The sequence below is a fragment of the Triturus cristatus genome, chromosome 2_1 (genome assembly GCF_964204655.1).
Source record: "Triturus cristatus chromosome 2_1, aTriCri1.1, whole genome shotgun sequence".
Lineage (NCBI taxonomy): Eukaryota > Metazoa > Chordata > Amphibia > Caudata > Salamandridae > Triturus > Triturus cristatus.
The window spans coordinates 870,845,254-870,866,651 of NC_140581.1; positions in this window are offsets into that span (position 1 = coordinate 870,845,254).

Below are 21,398 nucleotides of genomic sequence, written 5' to 3' on the forward strand. Positions count from 1 at the left end.
TCTGGCTCACCAGCCCGCAAACGGGAACGGCACTCCACGGGTAGGGGAGTTGAGTCCCCCCCCTGTCTCCCCCTCCCCCAGTAGCGCTGCACCCCATCCCTCCGACCCCCCCCTCCTTTGAGCCTGTGGTTTCTTCGAGTGCAGGGCATACGCTGGACGACCTGGCAGCAGTGTGCAGCGCCGAGCTGACCTCCACCTTTGGCGCTGCCACACCCGCTGTGGTGGAGGCGTCCGTCCTTGCACCCACCACACCTACCCTTACACCTCCTGTCCCTGCGGTGCCTGCTCCTTCCCCACATGATGCCCCCACCCCCCCAATCGACGAACATGAGGGTTCTAATGTGCAGGCAAGCTAGGGGAGACGCGTGGCCATGTGTCCCCCCCAAGGACTTCTGATCTGGACTGGCCATGTGCCTTTGGAAATAGTGTCCTTTTATAATTTAGCTTTTAATGCTGAATAAAGCATTTTCTTTTCACTTTGAACACTATTGCATTTCAGGTATTGATGTGGGTGCTGATGCTCCAGGAGTTGTGGTAATGTGTTATGTTTCAGGGAAATGTTGTAGTCTGATGCTCATGGGGTGGACCATGGTATCTGCGTGCCATCACAAGGTCTCTGCAAAGAATCTTTGGTCGTGTGTGCTATTTGTGTTTGGAGACATTGTCCCAAGGAGTGTTCCTTTCTCTGTGGCACCTGACATCTTCCCTGCAGGGAGTTGCACAATTGTTGTGCTGACCTCTGTCTACATTTCCTTTGTTGGTGACGGATCCCTTCAACTATGGCCATGCCTGCTCAGCAATGTCTCCGGCTGCATCGTCTGTGCCATCCTTGCTAGTCACTGTACTTGTGTATTGAGTATGTTGTAATGCCTTAATGGTGAAATTCTCCATTTTCCGCACTATGCATGTGTGTAATCCCAGCCTAGCACACAATTGGTACTTGTTCTGCAGGGTATTTGGGAACCTGACTGACAATTGTGGGCATTATATCTGTGGGAACTCCACCCTATTCCTTCCATGAGAGGCAACATCTTGGTGGCTGTCCCAGCACCTGTACATTCCTATCAGTCCTGGGATGTGCGTGACAGTGTGTGTTCCCTTTGGCTCTCTTAGTTTAGTAGGCATTGACATGACTATACAGTCTTGTGGCATGATCTCTGTGTGTGTATTGTGCTGCATCCGCCAGGGGTGGGTATGCATGTGTCATTTGTCCTCACACCCACATGTGGTGTGTCATGCAGTGTGGGAAAGACATCCATCCTCATGGGAGTGGGACACTGCTGTCAGTGATGTGTTGTTATGGCACTATGAACATAGTCGAACATTAGGGATGCGTACATACACCCCTGGAGTTGTGGTCATCTGATCATGATGTACACACCCCCATGTCTCTGTCCACTGCTGGTATTCCTCTGCATCCACCCCTCACATGTCTCTGTCCACTGCTGGTATTCCTCTGCACCCACCCCTCACATGTCTCTGTCCACTGCTGGTATTCCTCTGCACCCACCCCTCACATGTCTCTGTCCACTGCTGGTATTCCTCTGTACCCACCCCTCACATGTCTCTGTCCACTGCTGGGAGTGATAGGCACCCACCCCTCACATGTCTCTGTCCACTGCTGGTATTCCTCTGCACCCACCCCTCACATGTCTCTGTCCACTGCTGGTATTCCTCTGCACCCACCCCTCACATGTCTCTGTCCACTGCTGGGAGTGATAGGCACCCACCCCTCACACGTCTCTGTCCACTGCTGGTATTCCTCTGCACCCACCCCTCACATGTCTCTGTCCACTGCTGGGAGTGATAGGCACCCACCCCCATGTCTCTGTCCACTGCTGGGAGTGATAGGCACCCACACCTCACATGTCTTTGTCCACTGCTGGGACTCCTAGGCAGACACCCACCCACCCACCCGCACCCTTGGTGCAGTACACTGCTGTCCTGGCCATGAACACACCCCAATATACTGGTTATATGCTGCACCAGGCCCTAAACCAACATTTGTGGCGTGTGTACGCCTTGTATCACAAATGTACTGGTGCCCTAGGGGTACGGGTGATGCGGTCCGTACCCCCGCATTCATAGGTTGGGTACGGCCTGTACCACGCGTACCCCTACATCACCACTACAATGGTGGTACGGGCTGTAGCCACGCCCACAGAGCGTGGGTACGGCCCGTACCAGCTTTGTAGTGGTGATGTGGGTGTACGGGTGGTACGGGCCGTACACATGCTTTGATGGCGTGGGTACGGCCCGTACCACCATTGTAGTGGTGATGTAGGGGTACACGTGGTACGGCCGTACACACGCATTGATGGCGTGGGTACGGCCCGTACCACCATTGTAGTGGTGATGTAGGTGTACGCGCCGTACCCACGCCCTCAGAGCGTGTGTACGGCCCGTACCACGCGTACCCCTACATCACCACTACAATGGTGGTACGGGCTGTACCCACGCCCTCAAAGCGTGTGTACGGCCCGTATCACCATTGTAGTGGTGATGTAGGTGTACGCGCCGTACCCACGCCCTCAGAGCATGTGTATGGCCCGTACCCCTACATCACCACTACAATGGTGGTACGGGCCGTACCCACGCCCTCAGAGCGTGTGTACGGCCCGTACCATGCCTACCCCTACATCACCACTACAATGGTAGTACGGGCCATACCCACGCCCTCAGAGCGTGTGTACGGCCCATGCCACGCGTACCCCTACATCACCACTGCAATGGTGGTACGGGCCGTACCCACGCTCTGAGGGCGTGTGTACGGCCCGTACCACGCGTACCCCTACATCACCACTACAATGGTGGTACGGGCTGTACCCACGCGCTCAGAGCGTGTGTACGGCCCGTACCACACGTACCCCTACATCACCACTACAATGGTGGTACCGGCCGTACCCACGCCCTGAGAGCGATTGTACGGCCCGTACAACGTGTACCCCTACATTACCACTGCAATGGTGGTACGGGCCGTACCCACGCTCTGAGAGCGTGCGTACGACCCGTACCACACGTACCCCTACATCACCACTACAATGGTGGTACGGGCCATACCCACGCCCTCAGAGAGTGTGTACGGCCCGTACCACGCGTACCCCTACATCACCACTACAGTGGTGGTACGGGCCGTACCCACGCCCTCAGAGCGTGTGTACGGCCCATACCACGCGTACCCCTACATAACCACTACAATGGTGGTACGGGCCGTACCCACGCCCTCAGAGCGTGTGTACGGCCCGTACCACGCATACCCCTACATCACCACTACAATGGTGGTACGGGCCGTACCCACGCCCTCAGAGCGTGTGTACGGCCCGTCCCACGTGTACCCCTACATCACCACTACAATGGTGGTACGGGCCGTACAAATATTTTTTACATGAAAATTATTTTCGGATTGACATTTTAATAATGTTTGTAAACATTTATGATATGTTTTAAACATTATAATATGTAATTATTTCAAATATGTTTTATATGAAATATAATTTTTATTAAATATTTATATTTACATTTTTTACTTTGTTTTTGCAATGAATGTATTGTTTTGCAGAGAATTTGTTACTTCTAATGTAGTACTAACTGCATTGGGAATATTAAATTTTTTCCTTCCGCAATCCAACAGTTTTCCTACTGTTGCACTGACTAGACTGGGAATAGTAAATTGTACCCCTCCGCAATCCAGCACTTTCTCTACTGTTGCTCTGACTGGAGTGGGAATAGTAAATGTTACCCTTCAGTAATCCAACACTTTCCCTACTGTTGCACTCATTGGAGTGGGACTGGTAAATTTCCCACCTCCTGAGTTCGATATTTTCTCTAATTTAAGTTGTAGAGGGAATAGTACGTTTTAATTTATAAATGTAGTTTTGTTTATATTTTTTACATTTATATCAATATGTTTTAGTTTCTTAAAATTATAATTTTTATAATTATTAATGTTTGTAATATTTTATTTATTTTTAGTAAATTCAAATTTTTTATTTTGTTTCTTGTTTTTATTTGTAATCAAAATGGTTTGTTTATGAAATATTTTATGTTATTAGATATATGTATATACATTTATTTTTTATATTACCTTTAAGAACGTTTTCAAATATAAATTAAATGTAAAATATCAATTTCATACGTTTCGAAATTATATATATGTATATAAATATATATCTATTAATCGAGATTTTTTTATTTTTGAAAATAACATTAAGGTGCCGATTCCGATCCTGTATTTTTTTTTCCCGTACAACTCGTATCAGTATTTTTTCACGTACAAATCGTACAAGTACCATACAAACGGTGAAGTACGATTCGTACGGGAAAAATACATACGAATCGCCTCGGGAAAAGTCTACGAGACGTTCCCGGACAGTTTTACGTACGAGTCGTAAAACTGAAGTCCGAGCGCACAAGTCCGATCCGTACTGGTGTTTCGAATGCACAAGCGAATGTAAAACGTCCCGTACGGAGCGAACTGTGTACGACCCCTACCCCGGGTACACTTGTGCCCGGGGTACGAGTCGTACGCCCCCCCCACCCCAGCCCCGTATGTACGCGCCGTACCCCCAGCTCCGTATGTACGTGCCGTACCCCCAGCCCCGTATGTACATGCCGTACCCCCAGCCCCGTATGTACGTGCCGTACCCCCACCCCAGCCCCGTATGTATGCACCGTACCCCCAGCCCCGTATGTACGTGCCGTACCCCTACCCCAGCCCCGTATGTACGTGCCATACATACGGGGCTCGGGTGGGGGTACGGCGCATACATATGGGGCTGGGGTGGTGGTACGGCGTGTACATATGGGGCTGGGGTGGGGGTACGGCACGTACATACGGGGCTGGGGTGGGGGTACGGCGCGTACATACAGGGCTGTGGTGGGGGTACGGTGAGTACATACGGGGCTGGGGTGGGGTTACGGAGCGTACATACGGGGCTGGGGTGGGGATTACGGTCTGTACATACGGGGGGTGGGGGGTACGGTCCGTACATATGCAATGTTGGGGTACGCACCGTACATGATGACACGTTCGATGTGTGTGATGGCGTGTACGTCGGGTAGCGGGCCCCCTTTTCCTCGTGCATCGCAGAGTACTTAGCTTTTCCGGCACTTTTTGGCTCCCGTAAAAATATAGCCGTGCGGAGTGCTGTGGGTACGAATCGTACTTGCTGGTCTGTAAAACGCTGCCTGACTCCGTGCGGACATCGCGTACGCGCTGTCCAGGATCGGAATTGTATGTATTTTTTGGCCGTACGGTGTTTTTTACGAATCGTACGGAAATGGTATTTCTGTACGAATCGTACTTGCTGGTTTGTACGGTGGAATTCCCGGGTACGAGTCGTACGGAGAAAACGCTCCGTACGACCATTTGTACCCGGGTTTTACAGGATCGGAATTGACACCTAATTGTTATATTTTTAAACAAAATTATGAAATATATTTTCATTTCATTATAATAGTTTATATATATTTAAAAATCGATATTTTGAACAACTATATTAGTGCAGTTAATTTTGGGGGGATATGTTTGTACATTTACTTATAAGAATAGGGAGTGATATTTTTAACATCTATATTTTTCACGCAATTTTTTTGTAACTTGATATTTAGTACTTGATATTTTGTCAGTGTACCATGCTAAGAGAAAGCATAATATCTTGGAGACTGCTGTAGGTAAGAAATTGGGGGTTGGAGATAGAAGACATCGGAGCAGACAGCAATATAATTAAGGGCTTGATTAGGATGTCGGGTGGACGACACTGACGTGGAAGCAGGACCGCCCGACTAGGAGTCGGAGGTCCCTCTGGGAGCATTAAGATGTAACCACCTTCACGGTGGTCACAATGTGTATATTTTGTATTGCAGCGTATGCTGTAGGTTGCAGCACACGGCGCAATACAATAAAAAACACATTTAAAACATCCCTGCACTATAGGGGAGAGACAGGGCACAATAAGAGGCTGCGATGGTAAGGAGGAGTCAGTTGAGAGTGATAGATCGATCAGGGCAGACATTAGTTCAGATTCAATCTTGCTTGCCTTTTTAAGGAAGAAGTCGGCAAAGTCCTCGCAGTTTGGCTGAGGGCAGGAGATGAGAAGTGATTCGATAGGAGTGCTATTGGATTGTAGCTTAATCAGCTCAACCAGTCTTTTGGGGTTATTTTTGGCTTTGTTCAGTTGGCTTCTAAAGAAGGTCGCTTTTGTTGATCAGATGTGTTTGTTGTACCTACTACCTCTCAGTCTTAAAATATTAAGGAGATCAATAGATGGAGCGGATCTCCAAGAGCGTTTTGCTAGTCTGAAGTTTAGTCTGTCTGAGTTTAATCTGTCATTGAGCCATGGTTTGGAGTCTTTGTTGAACTTTCTTTTTAGTTGTAGGGGTGGAATTGCATTCAGAGCTGTCAACATAGAGTTGTTGTAGTGTTCAGTGAGTTCGTGTACGTCGGACATGCACGCAGGAGGAGATAGGGACAGATTGCAACGAGATATGAGCTAATTTACGTTTGCATTTTGCAACATTCTTTTCCAATGTTTTTGTTTCAATGGTTGGAATCTTTTGTTGTTCCATCTTTCTAGGATTCGGAAGGTGATATAGTGATGATCTGACCAGTCACAAGGGTCATTGGATTCCAGATGAATGGAGTTGGGATTGGAGATGATTAGATTGAGGGTCAAGCCTAAGTTGTGAGTTCAAAAGGGGGTGGTGATGGACGGAGTATCAGAACCAATCAAACACTCACACCCACTCACCAGATCTGGGTTTGATCCATCACTGTTCTTTAGCCCACTCTGCCACCCCAGTTCAGACATGGCCATATGCAAATCAGTCTGACCCTGTGCCTCATGGGAACAGTCCAGCCCGAACTGCCAAGCCATGCCTTCCCTGGACCGGAAACAAGCTTCCTAGGACCGGTTTCTGGCATTTTAGCCGTCTTCAGCCAGGCTTGCTTGAATCCAGTGGCAATGTGAGCAAGGGACTCAACGTCTGAGCATACCCTGCCAACTTATGGCGAACAAAGCGGTACAAAAGGGGGTGGTGATGGACGGAGTATTAGTACCAATCAAACACTCACACCCAGTCAACAGATCTAGGTTTGATCCATCACCGTTCTTTAGCCCACTCTGCCACCCCAGTTCAGACACGGCCATATGCAAATCAGTCTGACCCTGTGCCTCATGGGAACAGTCCAGCCCGAACTGCCAAGCCATGCCTTCCCTGGACCGGAAACAAGCTTCCTAGGACCGGTTTTTGGAATTTCAGCCGTCTTCAGCCAGGCTTGCTTGAATCCAGTGGCAAAGTGAGCAAGGGACTCAACGTCTGAGCATACCCTGCCAACTTATGGCGAACAAAGCGGTACAAAAGGGGGTGGTGATGGACGGAGTATCAGAGCCAATCAAACACTCACACCCAGTCAACAGATCTGGGTTTGATCCATCACCGTTCTTTAGCCCACTCTGCCACCCCAGTTCAGACATGGCCATATGCAAATCAGTCTGACCCTGTGCCTCATGGGAACAGTCCAGCCCGAATTGCCAAGCCATGCCTTCCCTGGACCGGAAACAAGCTTCCTAGGACCGGTTTCTGGCATTTCAGCCGTCTTCAACCAGGCTTGCTTGAATCCAGTGGCAAAGTGAGCAAGGGACTCAACGTCTGAGCATACCCTGCCAACTTATGGCGAACAAAGCGGTATGGACGCTTTGTTCGCCACAAGTCAATCATGATGGGTGTGATCTTGTTCATTATCAACAAGCATAAGGATGTCATCAACGTATACTATTACAAAATTGTTGATGTACTTGCAAAGGATTTAATTATCAAAATATTGAAATGCAGCAGGAGCACTGTACAGTGACTTGGTATTACAAAAGCCCATATTTTGTACAGAAGGCCGCCTTCCATTCTTCTCCCCCTCACTCTAATCACATTGTAAGGTCCTTGCAGATCAATTTTAGTTAAAATATTTGCTTCCTTCAAGGTTATTAAAGGAAAAAGATACCTATTCTTGATAGTAATTCGATTCAGTGGGCCAAAGCATACAGCAATGCACAATTCTTCTCCTTTCTTTGGTATGGAGAATAGAGGGGATGTAGCAGGCAACTGAACACTAATGATCTTTTCTGCTGCATATATTTTTTTTTACAAATCTTTATATTAAACAAACATCGGTGAATGGTACATTACAGAAGACCAGGTAATCGACACTTCACAATACGCATGGATGGATGGACATACAGACTGTACATTGGAGAGGAACATCACGGAGAAATAGGGTCATCATGTTCTACATTTCGAGGTGGTGTACAAATCTCTCCTCTATAGGTATTCCATGGGCTCCAGACACGGGACCACTTTTTAGGGCACCCCCTTGCCAAATACACTGTATTTTCTCTGAACATGCACCAATCGAGGTTTCTTTCCCAGGCTTCTAATGTGGGTGGATGTGCTGCCCCCCAGAGTTGAGCGATGTTTCGTTTTGCCAGCATGAACCCTAGAGTGGCCCATTGCGTCTGAGAAGTGTTTAAGTCAGTGGGCTCCCAGATGTTTAGGCGTGTTGCCTCAGGACGGTGGGAGACATGTAACACCTCATTGATCGTGTCGTGCACTTGGCGCCAATAGGAGCTGATATGTGTGCATTCCCAGATAGTGTGCATATACGTTCCGGTAAGGCCGCACCGCCTTTTGCATTCCCCTGTATCAGACCACCCCATGTGCACTAATCTGGGTCCCGTTATGTAGATCCTATGAAGGATCTTAAGATGAACCAATCGCAAGCATGCCGGGATAGCTACCCCTCTGGGGGAGGACGCTGCTGCTTGCCAATCCTCATCGTCCAGCTCTAGCCCATCATGTGCCCACTTATCTTGCAATATCAGGAGAGGATTTGTCATGTTATTAATTAGCTTTTTGTATATTAATGATATTGTTATTTCAGGGAGGTGACCGTCTAGGATTCTGTCCTCCAGGGGAGAAGCCTCCGGGAGTTTGACACCCCCGGGCAATGAATATTGGAGCGAGTGTAGGACCTGCATATATCGAAAAAATTCTGTGTCTGCCAATTGATTTTCCCTCTGAAGCATGCTGAAGGACTTGTTTCCCCCCTTTCCCCACATATCTTTAATAGCTGAGATCCCAATAAGGTCCCACTTGTTTTCCAAAGGTCTCCCAGTTTCTCTGAATCCCAAAGTGGGGTGGCCAATGTTAATTTATGTCTCCAACCAAGAGAGTTAGTGGCGTCGTGCCAAATTTGAACTGAGTGCTTCGTGGGGCCTGTTAGTTTGAATCGTTTAGGTCGGGAATACAACGCCCTAGCATAAGTGCCACCCGGAAGGAGCCATCTGTCCATGGCGTATCCTGGGTCATCCGCACATCCGTACGTGCCATGGTTAATGGCTGCCAGCTGGCAAGCCCAATAATACTTCTTGATATCGGGGAGGCTGATGCCCCCATCATACCCGTTTAGTGTCAATTTGCTCAAAGCGATTCGAGCTTTGCCGTCCCATAATAGGTGCCTCTGCAAGCCCTCAACCTCCTTAAAATAACTTGCTGGAACTGGATCTAAGGTGTTTTGCAGGGCATAAAAAAATCGTGGCAGAGTCATCATTTTAAATAGAGTAGCTCTGCCCAAGAGTGAAATAGGGACAGTCTTCCAGCTAGTGATATTGGTTTTAAGTCTACGAAGAGGGCGAAGGAGATTTTGGGCATAGCGGACCGAGTGGTCAAGTGAGACAAAAATCCCCAAATATTTGAATCCAACCGAATTGATTTGTATGGGGCAGTTCCGGGGTGGGAGGGGAGGGTCCCCCCCAGTACAAATAATAAGGGATATATTGTGTGGTATTACAACCGGTTCGTTCTGCCGGCTTCACGCACCACGTGACCACGGACCGTGGACACTGGAAGGAACATATATAATAGTAAGGTAAAATATATATATATTTATATTCACAGAGTTGTAATGGTAATTAAAAAAGAGGTTATGGGGGTTTCCCCCCCAAAAATATAATGACCCTTACAACCCACTATCCATAACCACCCCATGACCCTAAAAATACCCTTCCCACCGTACACCGCTACCCATACCACCAAATTCCCTTACACACACACATATATATATATGTATATATATATATACACATATACAGATATATATATATATTCACTGAAAAAAACATAGGTTTTACAGACTTTATAGTTAGGAATTAGCATTTAAAAAAACCTTAGAAATTCACTGAAAAAACCATAGGTTTCAGGGACGTTATAGTTAGGAATTAGCATTTAAAAAAACCTTAGAAATTCACTGAAAAAAACATGGGTTTCAGAGACGTTATAGTTAGGCGGACATTTGACTCATAAAACCAGAGAAATTAGCCCGTTATAGTTAGTTGAGCTAACTATAACTCGCGTGCCCGCAATGCACTGGTGATGACGTCACATATTACATCCCTCATGACATAGTCAGTGACATCACTGATGACATCACTGATGACATCTCAAATGACATCACTGATGACATCACTGATGACATCATCCAGTGAATGTGTGTTTCTGTAAAGTTTTAATATTTTTCATATATATCTATGCCAAGGTCTATTGAGGTATGAGTGGATGTAGAAGTGCCTGAATGGATTATTTAGTAGATGCATGACTGACCATATAAGTCACTGATTGAACGTATGTTACTGAATGCATGGGTTAGTAACTAAACTGTGTGAATGTCTATATTAGTCTCTCAGTTGGTGTGTAAGCAGGTGCATGGGTTGGTGAGTAGCTACATCAGTGTCTATATGGGTTATTAATTGATTGTATGAGTATCTGTATGGGTGTCTGAGTGTCTATGTGGGTGGGTGGGGGGTGTCTGGCGCTGTGCACACATGTCTGAATAGCTGATTCACTGGTTGTATGCATTCAAAACTGCAGCTCTGAAGGGCTGTATGGGTAGTTAACTGTGTGTACATGTGTGTTGATTAGTGAATTGATGTCTCAGCTGTATATATGTAGTTACCTATGTATGTTTTTAGGCAGTATATGTGAGTGTTGGGGTGTATAATTGACTATACGTGAGAGAGAGTGATTGCAGGAGTGTCTACATACATGAATGTGTACTTGTATTAGTGATTGTATAAGAGAGTAAGTATGTGTTAGTATCTATATAAATAAGGAAGGTGGTGTGTGTATAAATAAGTCAAGGTGGTGTGTATATAACTGCATAGGTGAGTACATGGGTGTGATTGATTTTTGGCATGACTGAGTAGATGTGTGAATATTATAACTGTATGGATCAGTAGCACTGTGTGAATGTATGTATAGGTGTATGAGTGGATATTATACTGATGTAATGATGAGTGACAGCATGTATGAGTAACTCTATGAGAGTATGTCTAGCTTACAATATATAGATAGGAATCAGTGGATGGGTATCAAGTATCTGGTATTGGTGTGTCTATGGTTTCAAAAATGGTAGTCTGTATTTTAGAGTACGTGTACCAAAGGTTATATTAGAGTGTGAGGAGGTGTGTCAGACTATCACGTGGATGATGTCATCAGTGATGTCATTTGAGATGTCACCAGTGATGTCATGAGTGATGTCACTAACCATGTCATGAGTGATGTAATATGTGACGTCATCACCAGTGCATTGCGGGCGCGCGAGTTATAGTTAGCTCAACTAACTATAACGGGTGAATTTCTCTGGTTTTATATGAGTCAAATGTCCAACTAACTATAACGTCTCTGAAACCTATGTTTTTTTCAGTGAATTTCTAAGGTTTTTTAAATGCTAATTCCTACTTATAACGTCCCTGAAACCTATGTTTTTTTCAGTGAATTTTTAAGGTTTTTTAAATGCTAATTCCTAACTATACCGTCTGTAAAACCTATGGTTTTTTCTGTGAATTTCAAATGTTTTTTAAATATCGAACTACTATTGTGCTATTTGTCATTAGTACTGTTTTTTCTAACTTTTCAACTACATAAAATAAACTGCAAAACTGCCATGTAATGTAATAATATATTTCACAAATTACAGTGAGTTTTTAAATAATACAAAATAATTTAGCATTCAGAAAACAATTTTTCTCCCTTTTTTTGCTGTCATCAGCTTCTACTTAACTTCACTATTCACAGTGATGTCAGTGTAGATTCATCATAAACAGCAGGGGAAAAAAACAATCAACTAGATTGTTAAAAAAAAACAAATCCCTAATTCTCGCAAATATAATACAAAATCAACACAAATAACACATCCAATACTATTTCCATCTTCAAATCTTACCTTCACTTTGTAGTTTCTGTTCACATTTTGTAATACGCCAAATAATGGATCAAAAATTTCGCTTTGAAATCATCCAGTATGAATTCCTTAAAGTATCTTTACACCTTCCCACTAGGCCGAATGATGTAACTAAAATCTTTGTTTCAGAAATATCAAGTAAGAGTTGGCTAATTCATAAGGCAATATCGGTTTCATTTCCAAGTGTGAATCATTGAAGTGACTCCAACCATTATTACACTTTAAATAAACTGTATAATGTCCACTTGTGGTAGTACTATCAGCATGGAAAACAATAGCAACTGTTGCAAAAGTTCTTCCAGAAATAGATACTTGACTAGCAACAAAATGTTTAATTTTGGTTTCCACCTTTCTTCCATTTGGTCTACAGCGTTGCAGCATTGTAATAAAAAAAATTCCATATCTTTGTAGGCATAATGTAGATAGCATTGTTGATTTACAACGAGAACAGATCTCGTGATCAGCCTCTTTTACTAATTTGGAAAAGGGTACAGATTTGCAGTCAGGTATTGTCAAATATAGAAATCGTTCTCTGTCAACTATAGTACTTGAAGTTAATGAACACTGTTCACATTTATGTTCCCATTTGTAACTGAGTCCAAATAAACTCTCATTCTGAATTCCTTCATCTTCTAGTACTCCAAGCATAACCATCAGAAATTCTTGTGCATCTTGTTGTATATTAGCACTGAACATTAAAGATCCAGTACATGTATCCAACAGTTGGCGAATACCAGAAACAGAATGGATCTTACTTCTATCAGTTCTCAATTCTTTAAATAAAGTATAAAGTGCCAAACATAATCTTTTTTCCTGACTTTCCATAATTTCACCATAAACATCTTCAAGACAAAATATAACGTTTAGAATAACATTACCATAGCAGTTGACACCAGAAGCATTTTCTAATTGGTATCCGACAACATCATCATTTTCTGTTTCTTTACATCTTTTTTTCTCTTGATTTTGTTTCTGCTTTCTAACCATAGTTGATTCTTCAACATGCTTGCGTTTTGAACACACAACACATTTCTCATAAATAGGATATTCACCTAAACTTGGAGCATTAAGCCTTCTCAAACGATTATATTCTCTGACACAATTAACATCAGCACTAACCTTGTGCTCATCAAAATCAATTAAATACAAACCAGACAACGTTCTAACTGGAGATAATGCAACATATACCATTCCCTCTTTAAATACAGATCTTCCTACATTTACCAAAGCATTGTCTACACTTAACCCTTGAGATTTATGAATAGTTATTGCATATGCTAAACAGAAGTGAAACTGTTTCTACGAACATACAAGCATTATACAAGCAAAAACGTACAGCAAAACGCGCAATCTGTCTTACTTCTGTAATATGATCAAATTTAACTTTCAAGAATTCAATTCCATTTCTATTTTGATAATTCACAAAATCAACAACTTTCCCCATTGCTCCATTCACTAAACCTTCTTCTACATTCAGATTACGCCTCAAAATTACCCGACAGTTTAAACATACATCTAAATTTTTTTCTAAGCGAGCAGTTTTTTATACAGACTTTTCTAGAGAATCCAATTTAGTCTGTAGTTTTTCTGAAAGAAGAATTGTTATTCCTTGATGCTCGTTTTTATCAATGGCTTCAATGTGAACTATTTCTTGAATTTCTAATTTCATAAGCTCTCTATTAAATGTATAACACTCTTCCACTGTAGGCATTAAGCAAACTACAGACTTTTTTTCTTTCATTTTCTTGTACATTACTTCTGCGGGTGTGTTTTCATTTGTAAACAAGTTCTTTAGTAGACGACTGTTAAAAACTTCTTTACCATGTTTGCTTAGAACACCAATTCTTACATCTTTTAGAATATTTGCATAATCTTCATCTCTTGCTTGTCGCATATTCTGAGTGAGTTCTTTATATTCAAAATGTAACCACAGATTCACATTTACAATACTTGCCAGATATTTCTTTGTGTCTTCATGTAGAAGGGTTTTAAACACTGGTTCTCCTTTTACATGGGTTAGTTGTAGCAGATCTCCAAATACAATTAAATGTTTTCCTCCAAAGAGAACGTCGTAATCTGTTTTTAATACCTGTTGCAATCTTAAGTGTACAAAAGCAAGCATTAAGTTTGAGACCATGCTCACATCATCAATAATTAATAGTTTCATTTTCTTCAGAACTCTTGACACTTCATGAGAAGCATCTCTAGACAACTTCTGATATAATTTATTATCATGCTCAACTGGTAACATCAATAATCTATGCAAAGTAACTCCTTTAACATTGTGTGCAGCTAATCCAGTTGGAGCTGTTACAACAGAACATAAATGTGAACCAGTAGATTTTTGAAGATAACTGGTCAAAACTTTAATTAAAAAACTTTTACCCGTCCCAGCTTGACCACTGATGTACATCAGAAGAGGTTTAAAAGATTAACACACACATTCCTTTTTTTCATGCAACAAGCCATGTTCTATTTGTTCTCTCACTTGTACATATATTTCTTTCTGTTCAACATTTATTTGTTCTTCTAACTTTTGTAATGTAATATTCTCCTTGTGTGCTTGTTGCATTGCAATTTCGACTTCATGCATAGCAATCGCTGCTTCATTTTCCAGTATTGGTTGTCCAAGAGGATCTTGACTACATTGACCACTACTTTGACAATCTTGAGAACTTTTATTAGCTATTTCAGCTGTAATAGTCTTTTCCTGTTCAACTTCATCATTCAACATGTTTAAATATGTAGGGAAAATTGTACTTGCAATGCTATCTTTACATGCATTAAAAGAATCTTCGTAGCAGTCAAAGTCTCTAAGTAATTCACTTTCGCTACGCCATGGTTTAAAGAGTTGGAGAAGTGCTAAATAGTAAAATTCTCGCTTATCTGGAGTTTCACAACTGAGTTTCTTGTGGTTTATAAGATTACCCTTTGCATGTTTTACTAAACAAACATAACATCCAACTACTGCATATTTTCCTTCTTTTAAATTCTGTTTAACATTTCTTTTGAAGCTGTAATGTTTAAGTACTTCATACAGACATAGCTGTTCCAGATGTCGACTCCTTTTCGGATAGTATGTATCCAACATATTAGTTTTAAGAATGTCTGTACTGTCTGGTTCATTTGCTGCTAAGTATTCAATTTCTTCTAATGATTTCAACACTCTAATCCGTGAGCAGGCAAGACCTAAACTTACCCAAATGATTCTTCGTGACTTTGAATATAAACTTGAAGAGCACAAGCGGTCTGAACATTCATAGAATCCAATTTCTCGGTGGGAAAGCATTTTCAAAGTAATGCTGTACAATTTTTTGCTAAGACTTTTCTCTTGTACAATTTCTTCCCACGTTTGTTGTTTTTTCTGATTTTGTTATGTACGATGTAACATTACGTGCAACAGCAATTGAGTTATCTGCAACATACTGGATGTCCATGTTCGCATTCCACATTTTTAACCCCTTCAGCGCGGCGTGGATTACCGCGATGTGCTGAAGGGTTCGTGCGCGGGCAGGGCCGTGACGGAGCGGTTCCGTCATCCGCACAGCGTGACCGATGCGCATGACGGAACCGCTCCGTCACAAGCATCGAAAGGGTTAAAATGACTGGGTGTAGTCATTGACATACTTTGACACTTCTGGTCTTTTTAAGTTGTAGGTATTCTTTGGAGATTTCCGAGTTATTGTGTGCCTTACAGAAGAAAATAAAGAATTTACTCTTCCTTTACAAATGACTGGACATGCAAAACCAAACCGACATTTGGTGTAAAATTTTCCTTTAAACTTGTATTTTCTTCTCCAGTACTTTCCACAACGGTGACTTAAACGTAAAACTTGCTGTCTCAAGCTTCTATCTCCTTCTTCTCTCGGAATCTCACATGTCACATACTGTTCGATGAAAAACAATACTGTTTCATCAGAATCAGTTCCAAATTTAGGTGCATCCTTGACCCATAGTAGCATATGTATATGAGGTGCACCTCTTGCTTGGTACTCCTTTCTCCAAAAGAAATCGGTAACTTCTCCAAGAGGTGGATTCTTTTTATTGCAGATAAAAGACATCGTAGCTTGGAACCTATGATTAAAATATCTGCACACATTTACAGGATCCAATGAACACAGTTCACCAGGAGTCTTTATTTCAACATTTTTTATATTGGAATTCACTTCTCTTAGAAACTCAAGCAAATCTTCCCATGCATACTCTGCATAGCTAAGTGTGACAAACCATGTTGGTGTACCTAAGTTCAGTAACATACACTTGAGTTCTCCATGACGACGATACCAATACTCATTTATTCCACGTTGACATGCCATTAAATTGATTAACTGTGCTTCTAAATTTTCATCTGTTTCGTGAACTTTCTCCACAAATACTTTAGCAGAAAGAAGTGATTGATGAACTCCAGTTTTAAGTATGTGGTTCACTGCATACGACAGAGAAGATAGATCACTTTCAAACAAAAGGTGAAATATGTATGGAATACACTGTCGAAATCTAGGATCTTTAGAATATAATCTTGTTGACCGATATTCTGAAGCTGGAATCCGTATAGGTCGGTCATCATATTGTCCACCTTCTCCAGTCGGAAACAGGTGTGGAAAACAACGAGCTTCCAAGCTCTTCTCCTATACACTCATTTGAGTTCCCTGTGCTTTTTTCATTTGAAATAACTCAATGCTGCTTCCTATTACTTCTTTTGAATGCAAAGGACATCTTGTGTAATGTTCAAAAATCTCTTCAGTCCTTGACTTGTCCACTTTCTCTATTTGACCACTTGAAATTTCACATTCGTCTTTTAAACTTATCACCTGTTCATCCATTTACAGTTTTGTAATAAATATTGTTCTCTATAAGATATAAGGTAGCCTTTCCAACTTTATTAACATCCACAAATTCTTGCCATATTTTCCGACTCTTTGTTGGTACACCATTTACTAGAATGACTACTGCCTCATTTTCCTCTTTCTCTCCAGCAATAGTTTCAATATTTTTCTTAAAATCCAAAGGTAAGTACACCACTCTTCCTTTCAGCCCTCTTTGCAAGTCTGTTGGTGGCAGTTTACCTGTTTTAGGCTCCATCCGAATTATAGTTTGAAAAGGATGAAGAGATTGAATTAGAACCGACTCATATGTATTCAATTCTGCCAATTCCTCCGGAATAGCTACTAATTCTAAGTTATTATGTACTGCTCTAGCAGGCATTTTGTTCTCTTCTAATTTGTTGAAACAATATTTACATATACGTTGATCACTACCTAACTCAAATCGACCTTCAACCAACAAGTAAGTTGCAAATTCTTCCCATTTACTATTGTTCTCCTTTTCACTTTTCAAATACAAATCAACATTCCTAGTTTGACTTTTATAATGAGTATGTCGACAACAAACACAAACATAGTTTGATATTTCAGAGCACACTACATTAAACTTTCCAATTTCTTCTTCAAACTCATCAGTGCTAATCACTTTCCCATCTCCTTCAACATCTGTAATTGTCAAACTTTCACTTTCTATGGAGTGCTCTTCTGAACCAAAATATCACATTTCAATATCATCACACTTTTTTTGAACATCTGATAAAGAACCATGTTAAAGAGCTGTATTCAGTTCACTTAAACATAATGCAGGACTTTTTACATAGTACAGTTTCCTTACAAACTTCCGCATTTCTGAATGGTGTACTGCTAACATCCTCAAGTGATGAAAAACACTTTTACACACTTTTCTTGAAAGACAAGCCAGATGCCCATGCTTCTCAGTATGTTTTCTTACATTACATGGATCTAGTCCTTGCAACAACTTAATCTTCTGTTTAATACTTTTCTGTGTATATTCTCGTAGCAAATTTCGCATTATATCAATTGATTCCTGTCGAATACTACAAATACTGCTACAACCCCACTTATACACAGGAGCTTGTGTATGTTTCCCTTGCACTTCTTCAGCTATTTACTCTCCTGCACTTTTACCAACCAATTCCTCTTGTGGAAGGGGACAACCATCCTGAACTTCGTAGCAATGACCTCCAGTATCAACTGCAAATGGTAAACTATTTTCCTGGAAGTAACTTTCCTCATTAAAAAAAGGCTCACTACTAGAAAAATGTTTCCAATGTCCACTAAAGATGTTGCAAAAGTTGGTTCTGTTCACAAGTCTTTTTCTTCTACTTTTCTTTTACAACACTCTGATTACTTTATCTAATACTTTGATCCTCTTCAAAATCACAATGAATAACTTCTGTTTTAAAGTAAAAGCAGTATCCACTATACTTTTGATACGCTGCTTCTGTTTGAATTTCAAAAACAACAGTTGATGGACAGAATACAGAACAATGTCATATATTCACCCCAGTACAGAGATCTGGGCAAAAATCCATCGTTTTTTTGCTCACCATGCCCTTCCCGTTTGAACCCAGCCATATGCAAATCAGTCTTGACCCTGTGCCTCATGGGTACAGTCCAGCCCGAACTGCCAAGCCAGGTCCTCCCTGGACTGGAAACAAGCATCCTAGGACCAGTTTCGGGGTTTCACGCCTCTTCAGCCAGAATAGCTTGATTCCAGTGGCATGGAGAGCAAGGGACCCACATCTGGGTATACCCTTCCCACTCGGGGTGACAAATGCAAAATCAACAGTTGATGGACAGAATGCAGAACAATGTCATACATTCACCCCAGTACAGAGATCTGGGCCTAAATCCATCGTTTTTTTGCTCACCATGGTGTTCCAGTTTGAACACAGCCATATGCAAATCAGTCTTGACCCTGTGCCTCATGGGTACAGTCCAGCCCAAACTGCCAAGCCAGGTCCTCCCTGGACTGGAAACAAGCATCCTAGGACCGGTTTTGGAGTTTCAACCTTCTTCAGCCAGGATAGCTTGATTCCAGTGGCATGGAGAGCACGGGACCCACGTCTGGGCGTACCCTTCCCACTCGGGGTGACAAATGCAAAAACAACAGTTTGTAGTAATCAGGTCCACTCTGTTGTGATGATTTAAGTAGGTTTATTGGAGATGGTACAAGATCACAGGTAGATAAGAACAGGACCAGATGAGGATCTGTTCAGGTCCAGAGAGAGACCCCACCAGGAGCAGCCAGCAGGCAGCTCAGCCCAGTCAACTGTCATTACTCACTGCCATTTCCCAACATTCTGACAGCATCATCACCTTAACATTCCACTGGTGGTAGAATGGCATTGCATTAGCATTTGCAGGATATAACACAGTTGATGGACAGAATGCAGAACAATGTCATACATTCACCCCAGTACAGAGATCTGGGCCTAAATCCATCGTTTTTTTGCTCCCCATGCCGTTCCAGTTTGAACCCAGCCATATGCAAATCAGTCTTAACCCTGTGCCTCATGGGTACAGTCCAGCCCGAACTGCCAAGCCAGGTCCTCCCTGGACTGGAAACAAGCATCCTAGGACCGGTTTCGGGGTTTCACCCCTCTTCAGCCAGGATAGCTTGATTCCATTGGCATGGAGAGCAGGGGACCCACGTCTGGACATACCCTTCCCACTCGGGGTGACAAATGCAAAAACAACAGTTGATGGACAGAATGCAGAACAATGTCATACATTCACCCCAGTACAGAGATCTGGGCCTAATTCCATCGTTTTTTTGCTCCCCATGCTGTTTCAGTTTGAACCCAGCCATATGCAAATCAGTCTTGACCCTGTGCCTCATGGGTACAGTCCAGCCCGAACTGCCAAGCCAGGTCCTCCCTGGACTGGAAACAAGCATCCTAGGACCGGTTTCGGGGTTTAACCCCTCTTCAGCCAGGATAGCTTGATTACAGTGTCATGGAGAGCACGGGACCCACGTCTGGGCATACCCTTCGCACTCGGGGTGACAAATACAAAAACAACAGTTGATGGACACAATGCAGAACAATGTCATACATTCACCCCAGTACAGAGATCTGGGCCTAAATCCATCGTTTTTTTGCTCACCATGCCGTTCCAGTTTGAACCCAGCCATATGCCAATCAGTCTTGACCCTGTGCCTCATGGGTACAGTCCAGCTCGAACTGCCAAGCCAGGTCCTCCCTGGACTGGAAACAAGCATCCTAGGACCGGTTTCATGTTTGAATTGCAGCACTTTCTTTTTATATTTGCAGCATGTTCTCATTAAATTCTGAATCACTCTAGTTCGAAAAAGTCTCTGACGAATTTCTTGAAATTGTTTTTGTCTCCGGGTAACAGATACTGTTTCTTTACCATGTTTTCTTTTCCTTGTATTTGAAGTTGAAGTCTCCTTCTCCTTACTGAGACTGTATGTGTGCATGCTCATTTTGCTCACTACTGAGAAGTGGAGACATCATGCTATGTGAGGCACGTTGTAGGAGGAAGGGCAATCCTTTAAAGAGGGTGTTTCCTGAACGTAGGATAATTCGAGGGGATTTTCTTAAGCACACAATGCTAGTGATCTTCATGTAGACGATGCCCCTACTTGGATAGCCCACAGCCCTTTAACAGGTTTGCCACGCCCCTTTTAGAGCACCCCCAGTTTTTTCCCCAGTTAAAGCCCTCACTGCACCATAGTAACAAAGAAATGGTCCAAGCTTCCGTTTAAATGTACAATGGCACCAAGTTTCATAATTTGACATCAACGCTTCGCCCTGGGAAATTGTACCTGTGCCTGGAGCTATTGATTGTGCTGGGAGACGCCGGGCTTGACGGCAGCGGCAGCGTGAGCAGCGGAGGCCCCGCCCCCTTGACCCCTGCACCCATTTGAGCGCCTGGCGCCTCCCGCTGCGAGGGAGACGCTTCGCCCTGGGAAATCGTACCTGTGCCTGGAGCTATTGATTGTGCTGGGAGACGCCGGGCTTGACGGGGGCGGCAGCGTGAGCAGCGGAGGCCCCGCCCCCTTGACCCCTGCACCCATTTGAGTGCCTCGCGCCTCCCGCTGCGCGGGAGACGCTTCGCCCTGGGAAATCGTACCTGTGCCTGGAGCTATTGATTGTGCTGGGAGACGCCGGGCTTGACGGCGGCGGCAGCGTGAGCAGCGGAGGCCCCGCCCCCTTGACCCCTGCACCTATTTGAGCGCCTCGCGCCTCCCGCTGCGCGGGAGACGCTTCGCCCTGGGAAATCGTACCTGTGCCTGG